This window comes from Clupea harengus, chromosome 23 (assembly GCF_900700415.2).
Source record: "Clupea harengus chromosome 23, Ch_v2.0.2, whole genome shotgun sequence".
NCBI classification, from domain to species: Eukaryota; Metazoa; Chordata; class Actinopteri; order Clupeiformes; family Clupeidae; genus Clupea; species Clupea harengus.
Window position 1 is genome coordinate 9,113,749 of NC_045174.1, and position 16,737 is coordinate 9,130,485.

Sequence of the window (16,737 nt, forward strand, 5' to 3'; positions counted from 1 at the left end):
ACCATTAGAGGGTTTTATGATTATATTAAGATCCCCATTAACTTATACAGAATATCAGCTCCTAGGGTCCACACAAAATATGGAAATATGACAACAGATGAATCACTTACAGACGAAACAACCACATGAAATAAAACTAAGAAAAGTATAACTAAAAACATAATTTCTTGCAAATATATCCCTATACGTATTCCTATTTACATACACTTGTCACTTATACTATATATTAATATACACTAAATTCATAAGAACTGAATATACATTCAAAGGGAAAACTTCCTACATATTCAAATGCACGTTCCTATAAAATGTGCGAAGTATGGTAACAGGCGTAGTTGTAAACTTTGGTATGAATGAAAATCATGGAACAGGAACACACCACACCACACGTCTTCAATACATTACAGAAACTCGGATTTCTCCCTGAAGAGCTCTGGCAGCAACAGCAGTGCAGCATCTGTTAAGAGATACTCAAATTAATATCATGCCCATTCAGATTTTTATTCACACAGGCTATCACCGCAAAAACTAAATGTACCATAATGGCCACTTATCTCTGTACATTCTAGCAAGAAAAAAATACAACAGATAATCTCTCTCCATTCCTGCTTCTCAGACTACCTCGGTTTGTCAATGATGCAAAAATGTGTGCAAGAGTGTTTTCAGATTTATGTATTTAAAAGTAGATTGCATGCATTTTCTCATGGGTTGGTTCAAGGAGGGAGGGTGAAGTGTGTTAAGTGATGTTGTCAAAGAACAGTTGGATCAATAAAGACCATAGATGGGATTTGTCCTTCTTCTTAATAGCTGAATCTTTCCTCTGGAGAGCAGCTTGCAGCTCTGGGGGGGGGGAGGTGGGCAGACTGAATACTGCTGGCCAAGGTTGGGTAAAAGAAGACAAGCAGGGTCCTTGTCTAAGCATCTCAACACTGGCCCAGGACAGTCTAGACAGGACAGTCTGTTGCCTATGGTAACATTCTCTGAACATCACACACTTAAACTACGCACACATAATATGAATGAACATGAGTTAATGTAGACATGCTATACTTACTGTGAGCATGGTGCATGGTCCTCCAGGGGCAATCCAGCTTCATGTCTGGGTGAGAAGAGGAATTTGTTCAGTTCTTTCATAAACATCACCTGCAATTTCATTGACGGGAATAGTTTTTCAACCATCCGTTCAGTGAGGCCCAGTAGTCTCTCCATCAATTTCCTGTTCTTTAAAACGAAAAATAATGTCATGTTAGTTCAAGTGTACTTAGATTCACTGTGCACTAATGTCCCCAAGACACTGAATACTAACGTAGTTTAAGAGTGTGTTCACCTTTAACTTTGCACACTGTGATGCAGTTTGATGAATATATCATCATCATGAACATAAGTGTCAAGAGCGTGATAATCTTTGTCCTCCCCTGGATGAACCACATCTGCAGAGACAACAGGGGTAATGATTATGAATGAAATGTTGTTGAAGTTCAAATAGCCCTTGCGTGTATGAAATAGCACCCTTTTTAGGCAAAAGGTTCTATTTCCTTGGCTAAGAACCCCCATGGTTCTATATAGCACCCCCATGAACCCTTTTTTCTTAGAGTGTAGGTGCTCAATTTGACCTATGGCTAAGCCCCGCCCCTCGGACGCAGACGAGCCAATGGCAGTTTAGTAACAACTGCACTCGGACATCTTGAGTTTACAACTCCATAGAGTAGCATTAGAAACCGTGATTCTTCACTTGTTTTATGGGGTTTGTTGTAATGTAAGTTGAACAAAAATGGTCAAACGATGTGCATGGGGTAGATACAACACTTATACGAGGTATCATGAGAGGATAGGCAATGGGGTACATTTTATCCCATTTCCCAAACTAAAACAAGGCAGGGCCAAATGTCTCCGGTGGATTAAGTTGTGTGGCAGACCACACAGTCAACTCTACGTTCATTAGCTATCTGCCATACTCTTGTTAGGTTGGAAATGTCCTCTGCTAAAGCAATCAACTAAGCCTACATGATCATAGGCATACTCATTATTCACATTATTGTCATTGACAGTACCGGCTTACTTTCACCACTGATGTTATGCTAGGCTTAGACAAGTTATCTCTGGCTAAAACGGTTAAAACTAGCTAACGTTAACGTTAGCTATTCACTAGCTGCGCTAGCGTAGCTATGTCAGTTATCGGACAGTTTGTTAAAAATCAGCCATTCTATTAAACAATCGATATGCACAAGTATACATGAGTTTAATAATGAATTAACATGACAACATGAACATTTGCCGATAACACACGCATGCCGGTTACGATAGCTAGCTAGACAGTTAGGACACTGTCCTGTCAGGGGCAGGTTAATGCTAGTTATAATAAACGTAGGTCTACATCTCAGTGCCTCTCCAGATTAGTTAAATTAACTGAAGATAAATGAATTTAATCTTTCCCTGCGGTGCATGAACAATGCTGGTATTGGATGTATTTATCTGCAATCGTGATGACCGTGAGATGAGGCTTCTCCCTCTTGCATAGTGATCTGTACATTTTCGCCTCAAATTTAAGCTTGTTATCCACCATATCTAGTTTCAAATTTTATATATATCCCTCCATTGCATAATGAAGTCCCTTTTGAAGGCTTTTAGACGAAATCAGGTTCTTTTGTCTCCTAAAGTTGTCTAGAGCCTCTTGGGATATCGTTTTGACACTGATAGCTGCCATTGTAAACTATAGTAAGCTCCGATAACTTGTCCGAGTTAGCAACAGTAACTAAGGGGGGCGGGGCTTAGCCATAGGTCAAATTGTTTTCTAAATCTTGATTTATTGTGTGCTTTAGCAGTCTGAGCTGGTGCTGAGTTCCATTCACTATATGGCTCGATACAACACTGCGTTGCTTTGATTGTGTTCTAGATGTAGGACCTGTTTAGAGATGGTGGCATGTCTGGTGGGGTAGGTATGTGAGAGAGCTGAATGTCAGTTGACTATACAAACAATTAAGACAAAAACATGGAGTGATGCTGTCAACCTCTCCTCAACTTTCAACCAGGAGATGCATGCCATTCAACCTTAGCAAGACGAGTTGCTCTGTTCTGAGCTAGCCGCAGTTCTCCTAAATCATTCATCGCAACGCCTGACCATATTATTGGGTAATAGTCTAGATGTGATAAAACCTCTGCAGTCTGCAGGACTTGTTTGGTCAAATATGGTGTTAGAAAAGAAAAGCACCTCATTATAACAGACATCTTCCTCCCCATCTTTACCACAGGAGCATCTATATGCCTTGCCCACTACAGTTCACAATCTAGAAAAACTACAACAAGCTTTGTTTTCTTCACTTGCACAACAGCTACGTTGTACATCATCAAAAACATCAGATTCAGCTGAGGTCTAGAGTGCAATGAGTGGTTAGTATCAAATACAATGCTTTTAGTCTTTGATATGTTTAAGACTACTTTACGACCCATTCTAGTGCTGTCTGCAACTCTTTGTTGAGGGTTGCAGTGAACTGTTGGTGCATATGTATATTGTTGTATCATTTGTATCATTGTTGTATCATTTGGGACATGGGACAGAGTGGACAAAGTGGAAGATCATCAGTAAAAATGGTAAGAAGTAAAGGGCCAAGCAAGGTTCCATTAAAGAAAAGTCTGTGCGTTCTATTGGATAGATAGCTTTCTAACCATGATAATGCAGATGGAGAAAACCCTTAAGACATATACGTTTTTTAAGTAATAATTTGTGATCAATCACTGCTTCTTAGTTCTCCCAGGCTTAGGTGCTACTTTTAGTGCTAAAGGGGCCCAAAAGTTGCACTATTTATCAATTCACCATTATTTTTAGGAGTTTTTCCTAAATCAGCAAGTTAGGAGCTACTTCTAGTCTTAAGATGCTTTGTGAATATGGGCCCAGGCCTCCCACGCTATAAATCTCTCTGCTCACCTCACCTACTCTATCAAGCAATTCACACAAATGATCCAGATACTCACTCCTAGAACTTGGTGGCCTATAACATTTTATTATATAATCCTCCATAGGTCTCCTCCATAGGTCCCTTTTATAGATCTTAGTTCCCTGTATTGCTAGTGCAGCAGTATCAAATGAGTCATTTAAGTGGGTCTCAGGGTTGGCCAGAAGATCAATGTTGTTTGATGTTAGCAAGTTATCGATATCCTGCTCCCTATTTCTGATGCTACAGATATTAACATGGACTACTTTTAGGCCTTTCCTGGGACATTTATCAGATACAGACATGATATGGAAAAGAACAAACAAAGCATAAGCATAAGCAACACTATTCAACATTCAGTCAGGTATGTGTGTGTGTAAGTGTGTGCGTGTGTGTCTGTGTGTGTGTGTGGGCTTGGCTCTTTCCACTCTCTCAGTTTTCTGGGAAAGAGGGTGAACAATGAGTGTCAGTAGCAGATGTATGCAATGTTCCCTTAACCTCTTTCAGCAAAATGAGTTATTTTTGCGTCTGGCATACTCAGTATGGTCCTCACTGAGGAAGATGTTAGCTCCCTGCATTTTATGGCCATCTTGTCTTTTAATGGTTTTAATGGCTGTTGTATATCTTTATAAGTATTTCCTTTGCTCGTTTATCCAAGCCAGGATCATAATTGCATAGAGCTTAGAGCATCTCACATTCATAGTGCAATGCAGGATCAACTTAGACAACATGTCAGTCCACCGCATGATGTCTATATACATGTGCTGGCACACACACAGTCTTACATCTGTGTCCAATTTACCGGGTCAAAATAATCTAATCTGTTTTTGGACTGTGGGAGGAAACCATAGACCTGATGGAAATCCTCATGAGCATTGGTCAAGACATACCTGACATGGATCTAACATTATTTGAGCAGATTTAAGGGATTTTGGAGCCACTTGGAGCATGTCATTTCTCCTAGTCATTTATAATGTAGTGATTTAAAATATATCTACACACGTGCTTTCTAAGAACTGAACCCAGGTGCTTTACCTGTCAAGCACCATATTCTCTGTGGGGGAGGGTGTTGGGATAGTGACCCAGGTCAATGATCAGTAGTCTGCTCACGCTCATGTTATAATAAGTTGTCAGGTTTTATTGGCACACACGACATACTGCAACACACACGTGCATATATGGAGGCGACACAGGTCTGAAGATCTGGGGAGGAGCCAACAGGGAAACGAACCCATGACCTTCTTGCTGTGAGGCGGCAGTGCAAGCACCTGAGCCACCATGCCACAATAATATAGTCACTGAAAGACCAAAGAGAGGCTTATGTGCTCTTGTCACAATTTTGTGGTTTGCCTCCTCATGCTGAGAACCAAAATGATGTATGTAAAGATTTTAATAACACACTCAAGCAGTCAGACGTTCCATTTGGGCTCAGAATCTAGTGAAGTTGTAAAGTATCAGTATCTAGTTTAAGTCTTAGCATTGATAAGCAGTATCAATGTTATTGTAAGACTGATGAAATATGTACAATAACCAAACTTAATGGCAGTTGATTAGGTCAAAACAGAACACACTGTATTGGTTTGCATCAGTTGTTTATGTGTTTGTTTTTTATAACAACTAAACTCACACATACAGACATGCATGCATACATACAAACCTGGCCTACATGATTAATATGTAAGAGATAATGTATAGTCTGCCGTTTTTTTTTTATCAAAAAACACATCCCAACAGGACAAACAGGACCCTGGACAAGCAGCACGACCAGCGGACTATACATTGCCCTGATTTTGGTTACTTGCCAAAACGATGAAAGATTCCTTCTCTCCTATCTCTTTTTAAGCCATTTTGTTGTTGTTTGTGGCAATAGTCAATAGTTGCTGACTTCAAGTTACAATGATTTTTTTTACAATAAGTGAACGGACTACTTGCAGAATGATATGAAAGATTGAAATTGCCAATGCCAGCGGTCATAACTTTTTTGCAGCAGCAGTCATTATAAAGAGATATGGGACCTCCAATTGTTGGGGTGGCCCATTCAAATCAGTGCAACATTCGGCAGCATTCTGAGGAACCGAATTATAAATAAACTTTAGCAGATGGATGTTGCTGCTATGATGTTTTCAATTCATTGCCATATTTCGCTGTTGCCCGCCGCAGAGGCTTGCTGCCCTTTTCCATTGATGCCACTGTGTGTGGATTGTTTTTAAAACCCTCTGTGGACTATATCCCTGTGGAGGGATATTTAGTTTTTGTCAATATGCCTTTAAAGCTCCGCAAGATTTTGTCTTAGAGTCATAAAAAGAACACCCCCATAAACCTTTAATCTTCTACATATATGCCACTTGCGCATCAATGTTTTTAGTTAGAGGAAATATACAAAAACATCAAGGCATGTCAGACTACCTAAAAAGGTCTAACAGGCCTTAGACCTTTAAGGTAAGCTTCTCTCATCCCCAGAGTTGTCCCCAGTTGTCAACTGTTGAGTTGAGTTGCTTGTGTCTGTCTCTCTCCAGCACGACTCGCACCAGTCGGGGTAATGAAAGGCTTCTCACACAGTAACATATCAGTATCCACAGCAGCATATACAGTATACAGCTCATTTTCCCATGACAGCCAGAAAGACAGGTGAGGTGTGGTGAGGGTGAAATTTATTTTTCCATTTATATTCCACACTAACAGATTTGTAATCTACTACCTGGCTTGACAGCCCATACTCACAGGTTAATCCAACAAGAACATCCATTCCTGTGTTTAGAAAGGTGCAATAGGCAGCATTCTATCGGTAGAAAACTTAGTAGTAGTTTTCAAAGAATGTGATCGAATGAAAAATGAATAAAACTGTTGATCCAGGGTCAGTGTCACATTTCCAGACACTTTCAAACGTCACTTAATTTGGAAAAAAATATTTATTTCTTGTTAAAACATAACCAATTGTGGTATTATCTTCTCTACCCAGTATGGGGGGAAAGATGTGTGTTGCATTTTTATTCACAGGAAACTAATTATAAACTGAGAGGAATGGAGTTTCAAAATCGGTTGGTATAGTTTACCAACTGGGGGGACAGATTCACAAATTTCATCTTCTCTCTAGGAGACCTGCTAATGACCCCAGGAAAGCCTCTGTTCAAAGCCCTACCCCTACCAAGCAGGTGTTATCCCTGTTTAGGAGAAGAGGCTTAGAAACTGTTCTAAAATCAGTACGGTTTTGAAAGTTACTTCAAAATACCATGATACCATGACACACAGACATTGGATATATTTAAGTTTGACATAACCTACAGTAAATGTTTTTAGTTGGCACATTTCAATTGATCTCATTCTGAATAGGTCTGAGGTTAAAGGCAGACTCCATGATTCATATCCATTCATGTACATTCATAATAATAATAATAATTCATTTTCTTTGTAACGCACTCTTCATTCAGAAGAATCTCAGAGTGCCAACATATTACAAACTAACTATAATAATATAATAAAATAAAAATTAGTTAACATAAGCATAATAGAAAACTTAGTGGCAGTGATTTAACACAAGGCCAGAAATGCCTTCCTGAATAAAAATGTTTTTAGTCCAGCTTTAAAGTATCAGTATCCAGGAGTCCAGCGTCTGCGTTGCCCTTAGGTGGTCAGGGAGGCTGTTCCATAAGCGTGGCGCTGCCGAGCCGTTTTGGATGCCGAGCCGTTTTGGATGTATTGCAGCTTCTGGATGTTGTTGCCAGTGATCCCATAGAAAAGTGAATTACAATAGTCCAGTCTTGAGGAGATAAAGGCGTAGACAAGCTTCTCTGCATCTGATAGGGTTAAAGTGGGGCGGAGTTTGGAGATGTTTCTTAGATGATAAAAGGAGGTTTTGCACAGATGTTTTATATGGTCATTAAAGGTCAGGTGAGGGTCAAACCTAACTCCGAGATTAGTGACTGTGGAGGAGAGGGGGATGACCTGGCTGTCGAAGGTGAGATGAGTTAAGGAGGATGACTGAACCTGGTGTGGAGTGCCAACAAGAAAGGCTTCGGTTTTGCTACTGTTTAGCTGGAGAAAGTTGTTGCTCATCCATGCCTTTATCTCCCCAAGACAGGCGGTGAGACATGACATGGCTGCAGTGGGGCTTGGGGCAGTTTTGATATAAAGCTGTGTGTTGTCAGCATAACAGTGGAAAGACATCCCATGTCTGCAGATGACACGACCGAGGGGGAGCATGACCGAGGGGGAGCATGAGCATCATATACATGTCTTGTCAAATTCAGCAGATTGCTCCTCGTGGTCCTCTAGCTGACCTTTCAGTGTATGCGCTCAGCAAAAAAAAAATCGTACAGTCTCTGTAAATAGGAAACACAGTGGCTCGGACAAAGCCATAAATAATTCCAGCCTATCAAGACATTGCTTCAATCTGAAAAATTCTGATTGGCTGTTGAGGTGAAATATCAACAACCTTTTGCCAGAATTGTGGACTCTACCCTTAAAACCGATGACCTTCTCACGTAATTTTTTCAATTACACTTCAACCCTCAGCTTAAATTACTCAGCAAATACATTTCCGGCGGGAAGAACATTTGCCTGGAGAGAAAAAAAAATCCTCAAGGTGTGTGCTTCTAAATGCAAGGCTGATATTGAAGTGATTCTCCTGACATGACCTGACGTCTGTGATTTGGCTACTGGTTTATTGCATTTGAACGTTTCTACAAACGACAGACCAAAGGGCCAGAGGACAACAAACAGCACAGAGGGATCAAAGCTAATCCTTCAAAGTGGGCTAGCTACCTAAATGAGCCTGGGAGGGGGAGATAAGTCAGTAATAAGACTGTTCATTACCGCCAGCATGGTCAATCATCACTTACATAACCGAATACCCCCACCTCCACTTTGATTATCCTTTCTGGAGATGTCAACCAAAAAAAGTCCATTGGTAATTCAGTCATGCTTGTACGTGTGTGAGTGTGTGTATGTGTGTGTGTTGTTGTGTGTGTGCGTGTGTTGGGGTGCATGTGTCAGAGAGAGAGACTAGTGATATGCATTTGCTCTCTGTATATGTAACCATTCTATCATTATTGAATAATTGCAAGACAGGCCATAATTATTCAAGGGGGGGGAAATTGTCACACTAAAGAGCCGAACATTTGTATTCTCGAAATCGATCTGGCCTTGCGCCTCCACAATGACAAGGTGACATGAGAGCTAAGGAAAGACATGGTGGCTCGAATCTTGAGGATTATCACCAATTTCATGTCTCAGCCTATCTATGGCTGCAGAATGTCTGAGCTGTACAGACTGTACATTGATGCTATCTGCTATGACTGTGATTGGGGTGGGGGTCTAGTTACTCCCACTACTGTAATGCTATGGAGACCATAAATCCCAGTTTACTCCCCAAAGCAAATATGTAATTTATGAAATGTATGTGATGACAGTTTCAATGCAACAGTGGTAAAAAGACTTAGGCAGCTCGGGAGACAGGTTGTTTCTCAGTGTTCGCAAGAAGTAGAGCCGCTGCTGTGCTTTCTTGACTGTGGCGGTTGTGTTCATCTCCCATTTCAGGTCCTCTGAGAGCATAACCCCCAGGAACTTAAAGCAGGAGGTCCTCTCCACTTCCTCACCATTGATGATGAGGGGTTAAGGGGTTCGCCTTTTGCCGTCTTAAGTCGACTATGATCTCTTTTGTCTTTTTGACATTCAGGGTCAGGTTGTTTTCTTTACACCATCCTGTCAGTCTGTCTCTTCGTCTCTGTAGGCACGTTCGGCTTACACAGGCTGTAGCCGAAGCCCAGAGTTTGGTGATCAGCCGGTTTGGGACTATGGTATTAAAAGGTGAGCTGTAGTCTCACATATGTCTCCTTCTTGTCCAGGTGTGTCAGCGTTGTACGGAGGGCTGTGACGATAGCGTCCTCAGTGGACCTGTTTTCCCTGTAAGCATACTGATGCTGGTCCAGGGAGCGAGGGAGGTTAGCCTTAACGCGCTTCCCCACCAGCCTCTCAAAGCACTTGGCGATGATGGGAGTGAGCGCCGCAGGTCTATAGTCATTTAAAGTGCTGATGTTGCTTTGTTTGGGCACTGGAATAATGATTGTTGTTTTAAAACAGGTTGGTTTATTATTAAGAGAACGAATTAGCTCCATGATTGACATATCTGTGCGTCATCCATTATGTTTCTTCAAATCAATTCATATCTTTCTCGATGGCCACAAGCTAAAAATGCCAGTTCTCTTTGCAACATAGCATTTTGATTTCACTAGCTAGTCGTTTCATTTACTACATATTATTGAAATGTGATTGCTGTATTCTGTAGTCACCCCTAACTAATCAGTGCACAGCAGGCTGAGAGCTGAACGTTCCCGGTTATTAACGCAACTGGATTTCTTTCAAATTCCACAACCTTTACCTGCTGTTTTTAGTTGTATATGCTCATTTCCAACATTAATAAAATTCAAGTGTTATTCAATTCAAGTGTTATGACAGCCATGCCCGTAACCATGAGGTCACAGAGTTCTTGGTAATTTCACCAGGCCTTGATCATTTCTTTAGATCTAAAAATTATATTTGACGTTAAATACAACTGAATAAAACAAATCAGTATTTGAGACCGTCTCCTCGGAGGGACAGTTTAGACTTGTTGTTATTTAGTGTCCGCTGTGTGTTAGAGAGTCGTGAGAGAGGATGCAAGCACAGCCCCTTGCATCTTTAGACACGCGTTGGCAGGTGGCTTTTGTGTGTTCTGACAGCACGCCATTTGGTAAAATAGTGATTAAATAATTACACTTTTTAATTCCAAGCCTCGTCTTGTCAGATTCATCATGTGCCTAGGCATGCTGCTCATATTGCACTGCAGGTAGGCTGACATGTTTTTAACACTGCCTGCTGTGACAAATATGATATGGCATGTTTCTGTCGAATGGGGAGGGAGGACAGTGTGGTGACATTCCTGGACTGAGTTGTGTGTGTGTTGGATGCTTTAATCGATTAAAAGCTAATAGGTAAGGAATCACGTTGGTGCTTGATTTTTGAAGGCCGATGTAGGCTGCTGGTGAAGCAGTGTGCTCTGTATTCTTGGTCTGCCCTGTTTACATTATGTAGTTGGCATGGGAGATTCTCTCAAGTTTGGTTTTGACTTCATAGTTCCAGCAATGTAAACCTTCAACGGGAGCAGCTGGTTTCCAGCAAACACGTTTACATATTTGAAGCACATTCATGAAAATTTCATCCGCTGTTTTATGCAGATTTAAAAATGTGCACTCTCCTCATGGCAGGAGGAGTTGTAAACAGCTGTGGGTTTAAAACTTGTCAAGAGAAACTTTAGTGGAAATACGTCATACAATCTGCAACAAACCCCATGTTGATGTAACTAAACCTGTTTTCATCAACCAGTATCATTGCACCTTATGCTAATCACTTCATTCCAGAGAATAACTTTCTTAAGCAGCTTAAAAGATTTGATGCAATGTTTAAGCATTCATTTGCAGTGAATAATTGGATGGAAATCCAACTAGTGTTGTAACAGAATTATATTGTGCTTTCGTTGACAAGGCATGTGTTTTACGCTACTTCAGGTTAAAGTGTGCTTGATTAATAAAAATACGGCAATATTTTGTGGTGTTGGCCTACTACAGATTCTGTTTTCAATGAAAACAAAGAATGGAAGATTGGACTGGCTTGGTTATTGAGTATGCTACCGTTGCGATACCGACTGTCTGGCCTTTCATTCGAATCACCAGTAGTTTAAAGAATATGTAGGCTTGTCATGGACCATGAGTGAAAGCCGTGCCTGCTCACTTTTGCCAAGCCCTATCTGAAAATAATTTTCTGGCCACGGCACTGGTACGAGGATATGGAGAGATTAATTGCATCGCCAATGAATATTAGGTAAGAAAACACAAAAACAGTCACTTTACCATATTCTGTATATATTTTATATACTGTTTTCTTATGTTTCTTGACTTGCGGTGCTTTTTTACCTTCTTATTACTATGTTTATTGTTATGCACCAAAATGCCAAAGAAACTTCCTTGTATGTGTAAACTTACTTGGCAATAAGAACGATTCTGGTTCTGATTCTGATTCTGATTCTGATTCTGATTCTGATCTGCCCAACATGTGACTTCTGGTATAAACCACACCCAATTCCAATCTTATATGTGACTACAGATACAAATACAGATCATTTTGTTTGTGGAACAGATACAGATACAAATACTACAAATCTCTAGTGTAGTTCATACATTATAATGGTAAAGATTTTCCCGGTGACACCTTAGCGTTTTTTCTTGCTACAAGAAAATGGATTCCTCGTTCTAGGCTCAGCTGTAAAACCCACAGAGCTACACTGCTTTTCAGTTGATGACACTTCCTTAACAAAAGCAGAAATCGTGTTGTGTTCATTTACATGCTCAATATAAGTGTGCTGGACAGAACCTCCTGGGTATATAAAATTACATTGTTGACCTTGCTGTGTAAGATGATTGACCAATCCTTGCTATTATGTGTTGCATTGGGGTTGTGGTTTAAGAGGGGGTACGTGATGATAAATCCTCTTGTGACATACACAGACCCTACTGCAGTTATCCAAAGCAGTTTCATCACAAATGAATTTTGTGATTACAAAAATGATAAACCTTTCACTAAGGAAAGTGGATAGCATCTGGAGAGATGCACTGATTGTCGCCTCATAACCACCTCTCCAACAATTTACTTGAACTCTGTCATTAGACTGACATAACCATGTCACAAACATGTGGTGATAGATGCCCTGTCCTATCATAAGTGATGACTGTCTATGTCCAATGATTTGACAGTGTAATTTTACCATCATTAGGTAATTGTCATGCCAACTCTCAGAATTTTAGATGCCATAAAAGACTGCCGCATTCTACTAAAATGTCACAGCGTGAAACTGTCAAAGCATACATGATGACATGTTACTGAATACAGACTGTTGCAACTTCAGGATAAGAATTCTGCCATGTTTATGACATCATGGATATAATGCTATGGCACAGGAAAAACAGGTTTTCTCTACTGAGAACACACTCTTTTCTACTGTATATGCTGTCAAAGCAAAGCTCCTGAGCCCTGGCCAAAGTGGTGCTCTATTACGTCCTTGACCTATGAGAAATGCCATGGGCCATTGTGACCTCACGCCTTCTTCTTCTTCTGTTCCTCTTTCCAAAAAAGAAAGAAGAGGAAGATGATGGTAAACACACAGAGAGAGAGAGAGAGAGAGAGAGAGAGAGAGGCCTCAGGCAGCAAAGCATGCTGGGATAGGATTTCCTGTTTACGAATGCAGACTAACGTGAGGCCGGCTGTGGCGATGGAAGAAGCACACCGGGAAGCAGAGCAAGAAATTAGCATGAAGATGAGACAGACAGAAAGTGGGAGAAGAAGAAGAAGAAGAAGAAGAAGAGGAGGAAAGAGCAAACGATAACACAGCAAGAGATGTGGTGTAACATGAAGAATTTTGTAGAGGAAACTATAACTAAACTAAACTAGTTTTTGGTGCATGGTACATCTATCTTTAAAGCAGTAATTTCCTCCTTTTGCGTAACAAAGGGAATGTTCATACTCTTTTATATGATGCATTGAAAAGCCTATGATGTCAAAGCAATAAAAACTAGTTTCATGTTTTTAAGACAGCGAAATGCGTGTGGATTTGGGAGGGTTTTTTCCATCAGTTGGCAATATAGTTAAAGTCAAGGGGGAAAGAACACCTTATCTTTTTCAGATTTTTCTGAAATCCAGGATCAAACCATGGCAGGATCATAATCATTGAGGTTTCTGTGTCATATTAAAGGCTGTGCTTCAGAAAATCTGACCATGATACAATCTGAGCTGTATTGTAATTGGAGAGGAGCCACCAAAAAGGGGTCTTCACCTGAGGTGAACCGGCAATAAACCTATTATACATTCTGTAACCTGGACAGGCTGAGGGGAGATCAATGTCCAATCAATCCCAAGAATGCAATACTCTTTGGTGACACTGATGTGCGATTACCACCTGATATCCCATGCAAAACCCAGGCTGGTTTGTAGCATAAATCCAGATATTTACCTGGAAGGCCCAACCACTTAGCAGGTTAATACCATTAAAGCTCAGTGGTCTCAATGTGGCTCTGGAGGCCACAGCACTGTAAACCCGAGATAATGTGCCTAAGGTACTGACCTGAGCCTTGGTGTCGAAGGTTTGCCTTCTAAAATGAATGGAAACACAGCGAGAGGGTGAAAATAACCTTTTCATATGAAAACAAAAGTAATTTCAATGTGCAGCTGTTTGCTTTAGGTGGCATCCACCAAATTCCCCCTTGCCTTGCTTACCGCCCTAGGGTTAGGGCATCTAAATGTCTGTCTGTTGACTCTTCATCAACACCGGCCTTGCAAGGTCCAGGATGGTTTTAAACTGTAGAGGCTTGTTGAGCCATTTACAACCCATAAAATGCAGATTTTGATAAAAATAGGACTTTTGTCAATTTTACTACCTCTTTAACATGAGGGGGTGATATTAACTAGGCCTACTAGCTGATTTACTGGTGACTTTTTATGTAGTGCCATATATGAGGTAAAATCAGAATTGCCTCAAACTGAAGTCAAAATATTTTTAGAGAAGAGGTATTCTGATTGCATAGCCTTAAGCAGTTTAAGGAATATAAAATAAGTAGGTCGCCATGCAGCCTCTCTCATAGTCCTTCCACCCTAAGTTCATTTAAATTTGCCTTAGTTGCAATCTGACTAAAAATAGCATCAAACGCATACTTTCCGTAGGTTTGTTTTGTTTTAATATGAATATGGGTAAAACTCGATGTTGTTCTGCGGCTGCCCCCTGCTGTGGAGATGATGGACTTCTGCTGACAAAAAAAGAGTGAACTGGAAAGAAAAGAGGAAAGACCGACTTCGCCCCCCGTGATTATTCCACCTTTTCCATGACACTCGATTTGCCCTCCTTCCCGGGGCGCTAGGAGCTCAACGGAAATGAAATTCAGATGTTTACCACGATGTTGGAAAAAGACGAGGGTGAGGGCGAGTGAGTGTCTCTGAGATTATGAAAACAGACGCTGAACTGTTGCTTGGTCACGGAAAATCTCATCATCTGGGGTTATTATCTATTTTACCGTCCCCCAACTTCAATGTCACTTTAGACAGATTTCCAGGAATAGTAACTCTTGTGACGTGTGAATATTTGTCTCGCTTTGGATATAGCCCATAGAAACCTCTGTAAAGTGGGTGCAGGTCAGACTATTTCCCTGTCATTAATTATTTCAATCCCTCATTTGATCTCTGGAGATTGTTTTTTCTTTTATCTTCAGTCATCTTTTCCCACAAAACGGATCACTGTAGGTGTTTCATTTGACACAGTATGCATTATATTCCTGTCACTCAAAGATGACATAAAACCAACAGGCCAAAGAGGCCTGATGTTATCACTGAACTTTCAGACTTGTTCCTAAATGTTACCGTTGCATTATGATTTAATTATGACCTAAATAAAACGCCTCCAGATTGACAGCATATTTGAAAGGGTGCCATGTTTCGGATTAACAGTCAGTCAAATAATTCTGTTGAGAGCATTGCCAGCCTAATCAATCTTATTAATCAGGTAAGTGCAGGACTGCCATGAAAGCCCACACACCATGGATATGAACAAATGGGGTTTCCAACTGTCAGCTTATTCATAGGTTTTAAATTGATAGCATACATATGGTGCCTATAAGTAGCCTTTCACTAGTGTACAAATTGCATTCTCTTAGTTTGACATATGTGTGTGTGCTCTGCTGAATTTTTACTAAGAGTAACATTGTGAGATGTATGAAAACAAGTAGTTTTATATGTTGAAAGATATATATATATATATTTATGCATATATAATGTATACATTATATATGTATGCCTTGTCATGAAATTAAACTTCAGACTTCAGAAAATAAATTTTATTCCCAAGAAAATACCCATTTTTATTACATGTAATATCCTTCTGCACACCAGATAGACTCAAATGACACAATGAACGAGTTGCTTTGACATTGTTGCTCTGACAAATAAATAAATGACCACAGAGAAGACCATTCTTAACATGCCGCAAAAATCAATGATATTGATGAAGCTAAGATTCAACCAATCAAGCATTACACTGAACACAACAGCTAAAGTTTTCAAAGGGAACTGTGGGTCAAGGCACTCCTTTCAGATGGAATATTGGACTCATCTGTGAACATCACTCAACGTCAAGCACGTCTTTACCTTTTCACTCGTTGCCCAGATAATGAAGTGAGATCTCACAACACAGTGCTGTCTGCACAGGAGAAAATGCTTCTGCAATTCATCTAGTACAGACCTTTTAAAGAGAAGCTAGGCTCTGGACAAAAAATCCCCAAAGAAAGCTTTCTTAATAAAATGATCTCTGAACAAAAGAATGTGCCACTTAACATTATCCCATTTCCATTCAAAGGAGAAGCCTTTCAGCTTAATCTGATCATCAGAACACAGCCACATTACTGAAAGAATTACACTGAGTGGAATATGCTACCGAGTTCACAAAGAAGTAATTGCCAGAAAATTAAACATGCCAAATGCCTCCGTTTTTATTCGATTAGCTATTATTGCTGCATTACATTGGCAATTTTTCTTGGAAATATCTCCGGTGTACCACCAGATGAAAAGTTTGATAATGTCTCAGAGATGACAGCAGAGCTTTGAAATAACTTTTTTTGTCTTCTTTAATAAGACCACCAGGATTATCAGGCCTTTTCTCCGAAAAACTGTAGCAGCAGGCAGTCGGAACATGAGCAGACATTCTGTGGGCCTTTGCCAAAGCTGTCTGATGACCTTTCCT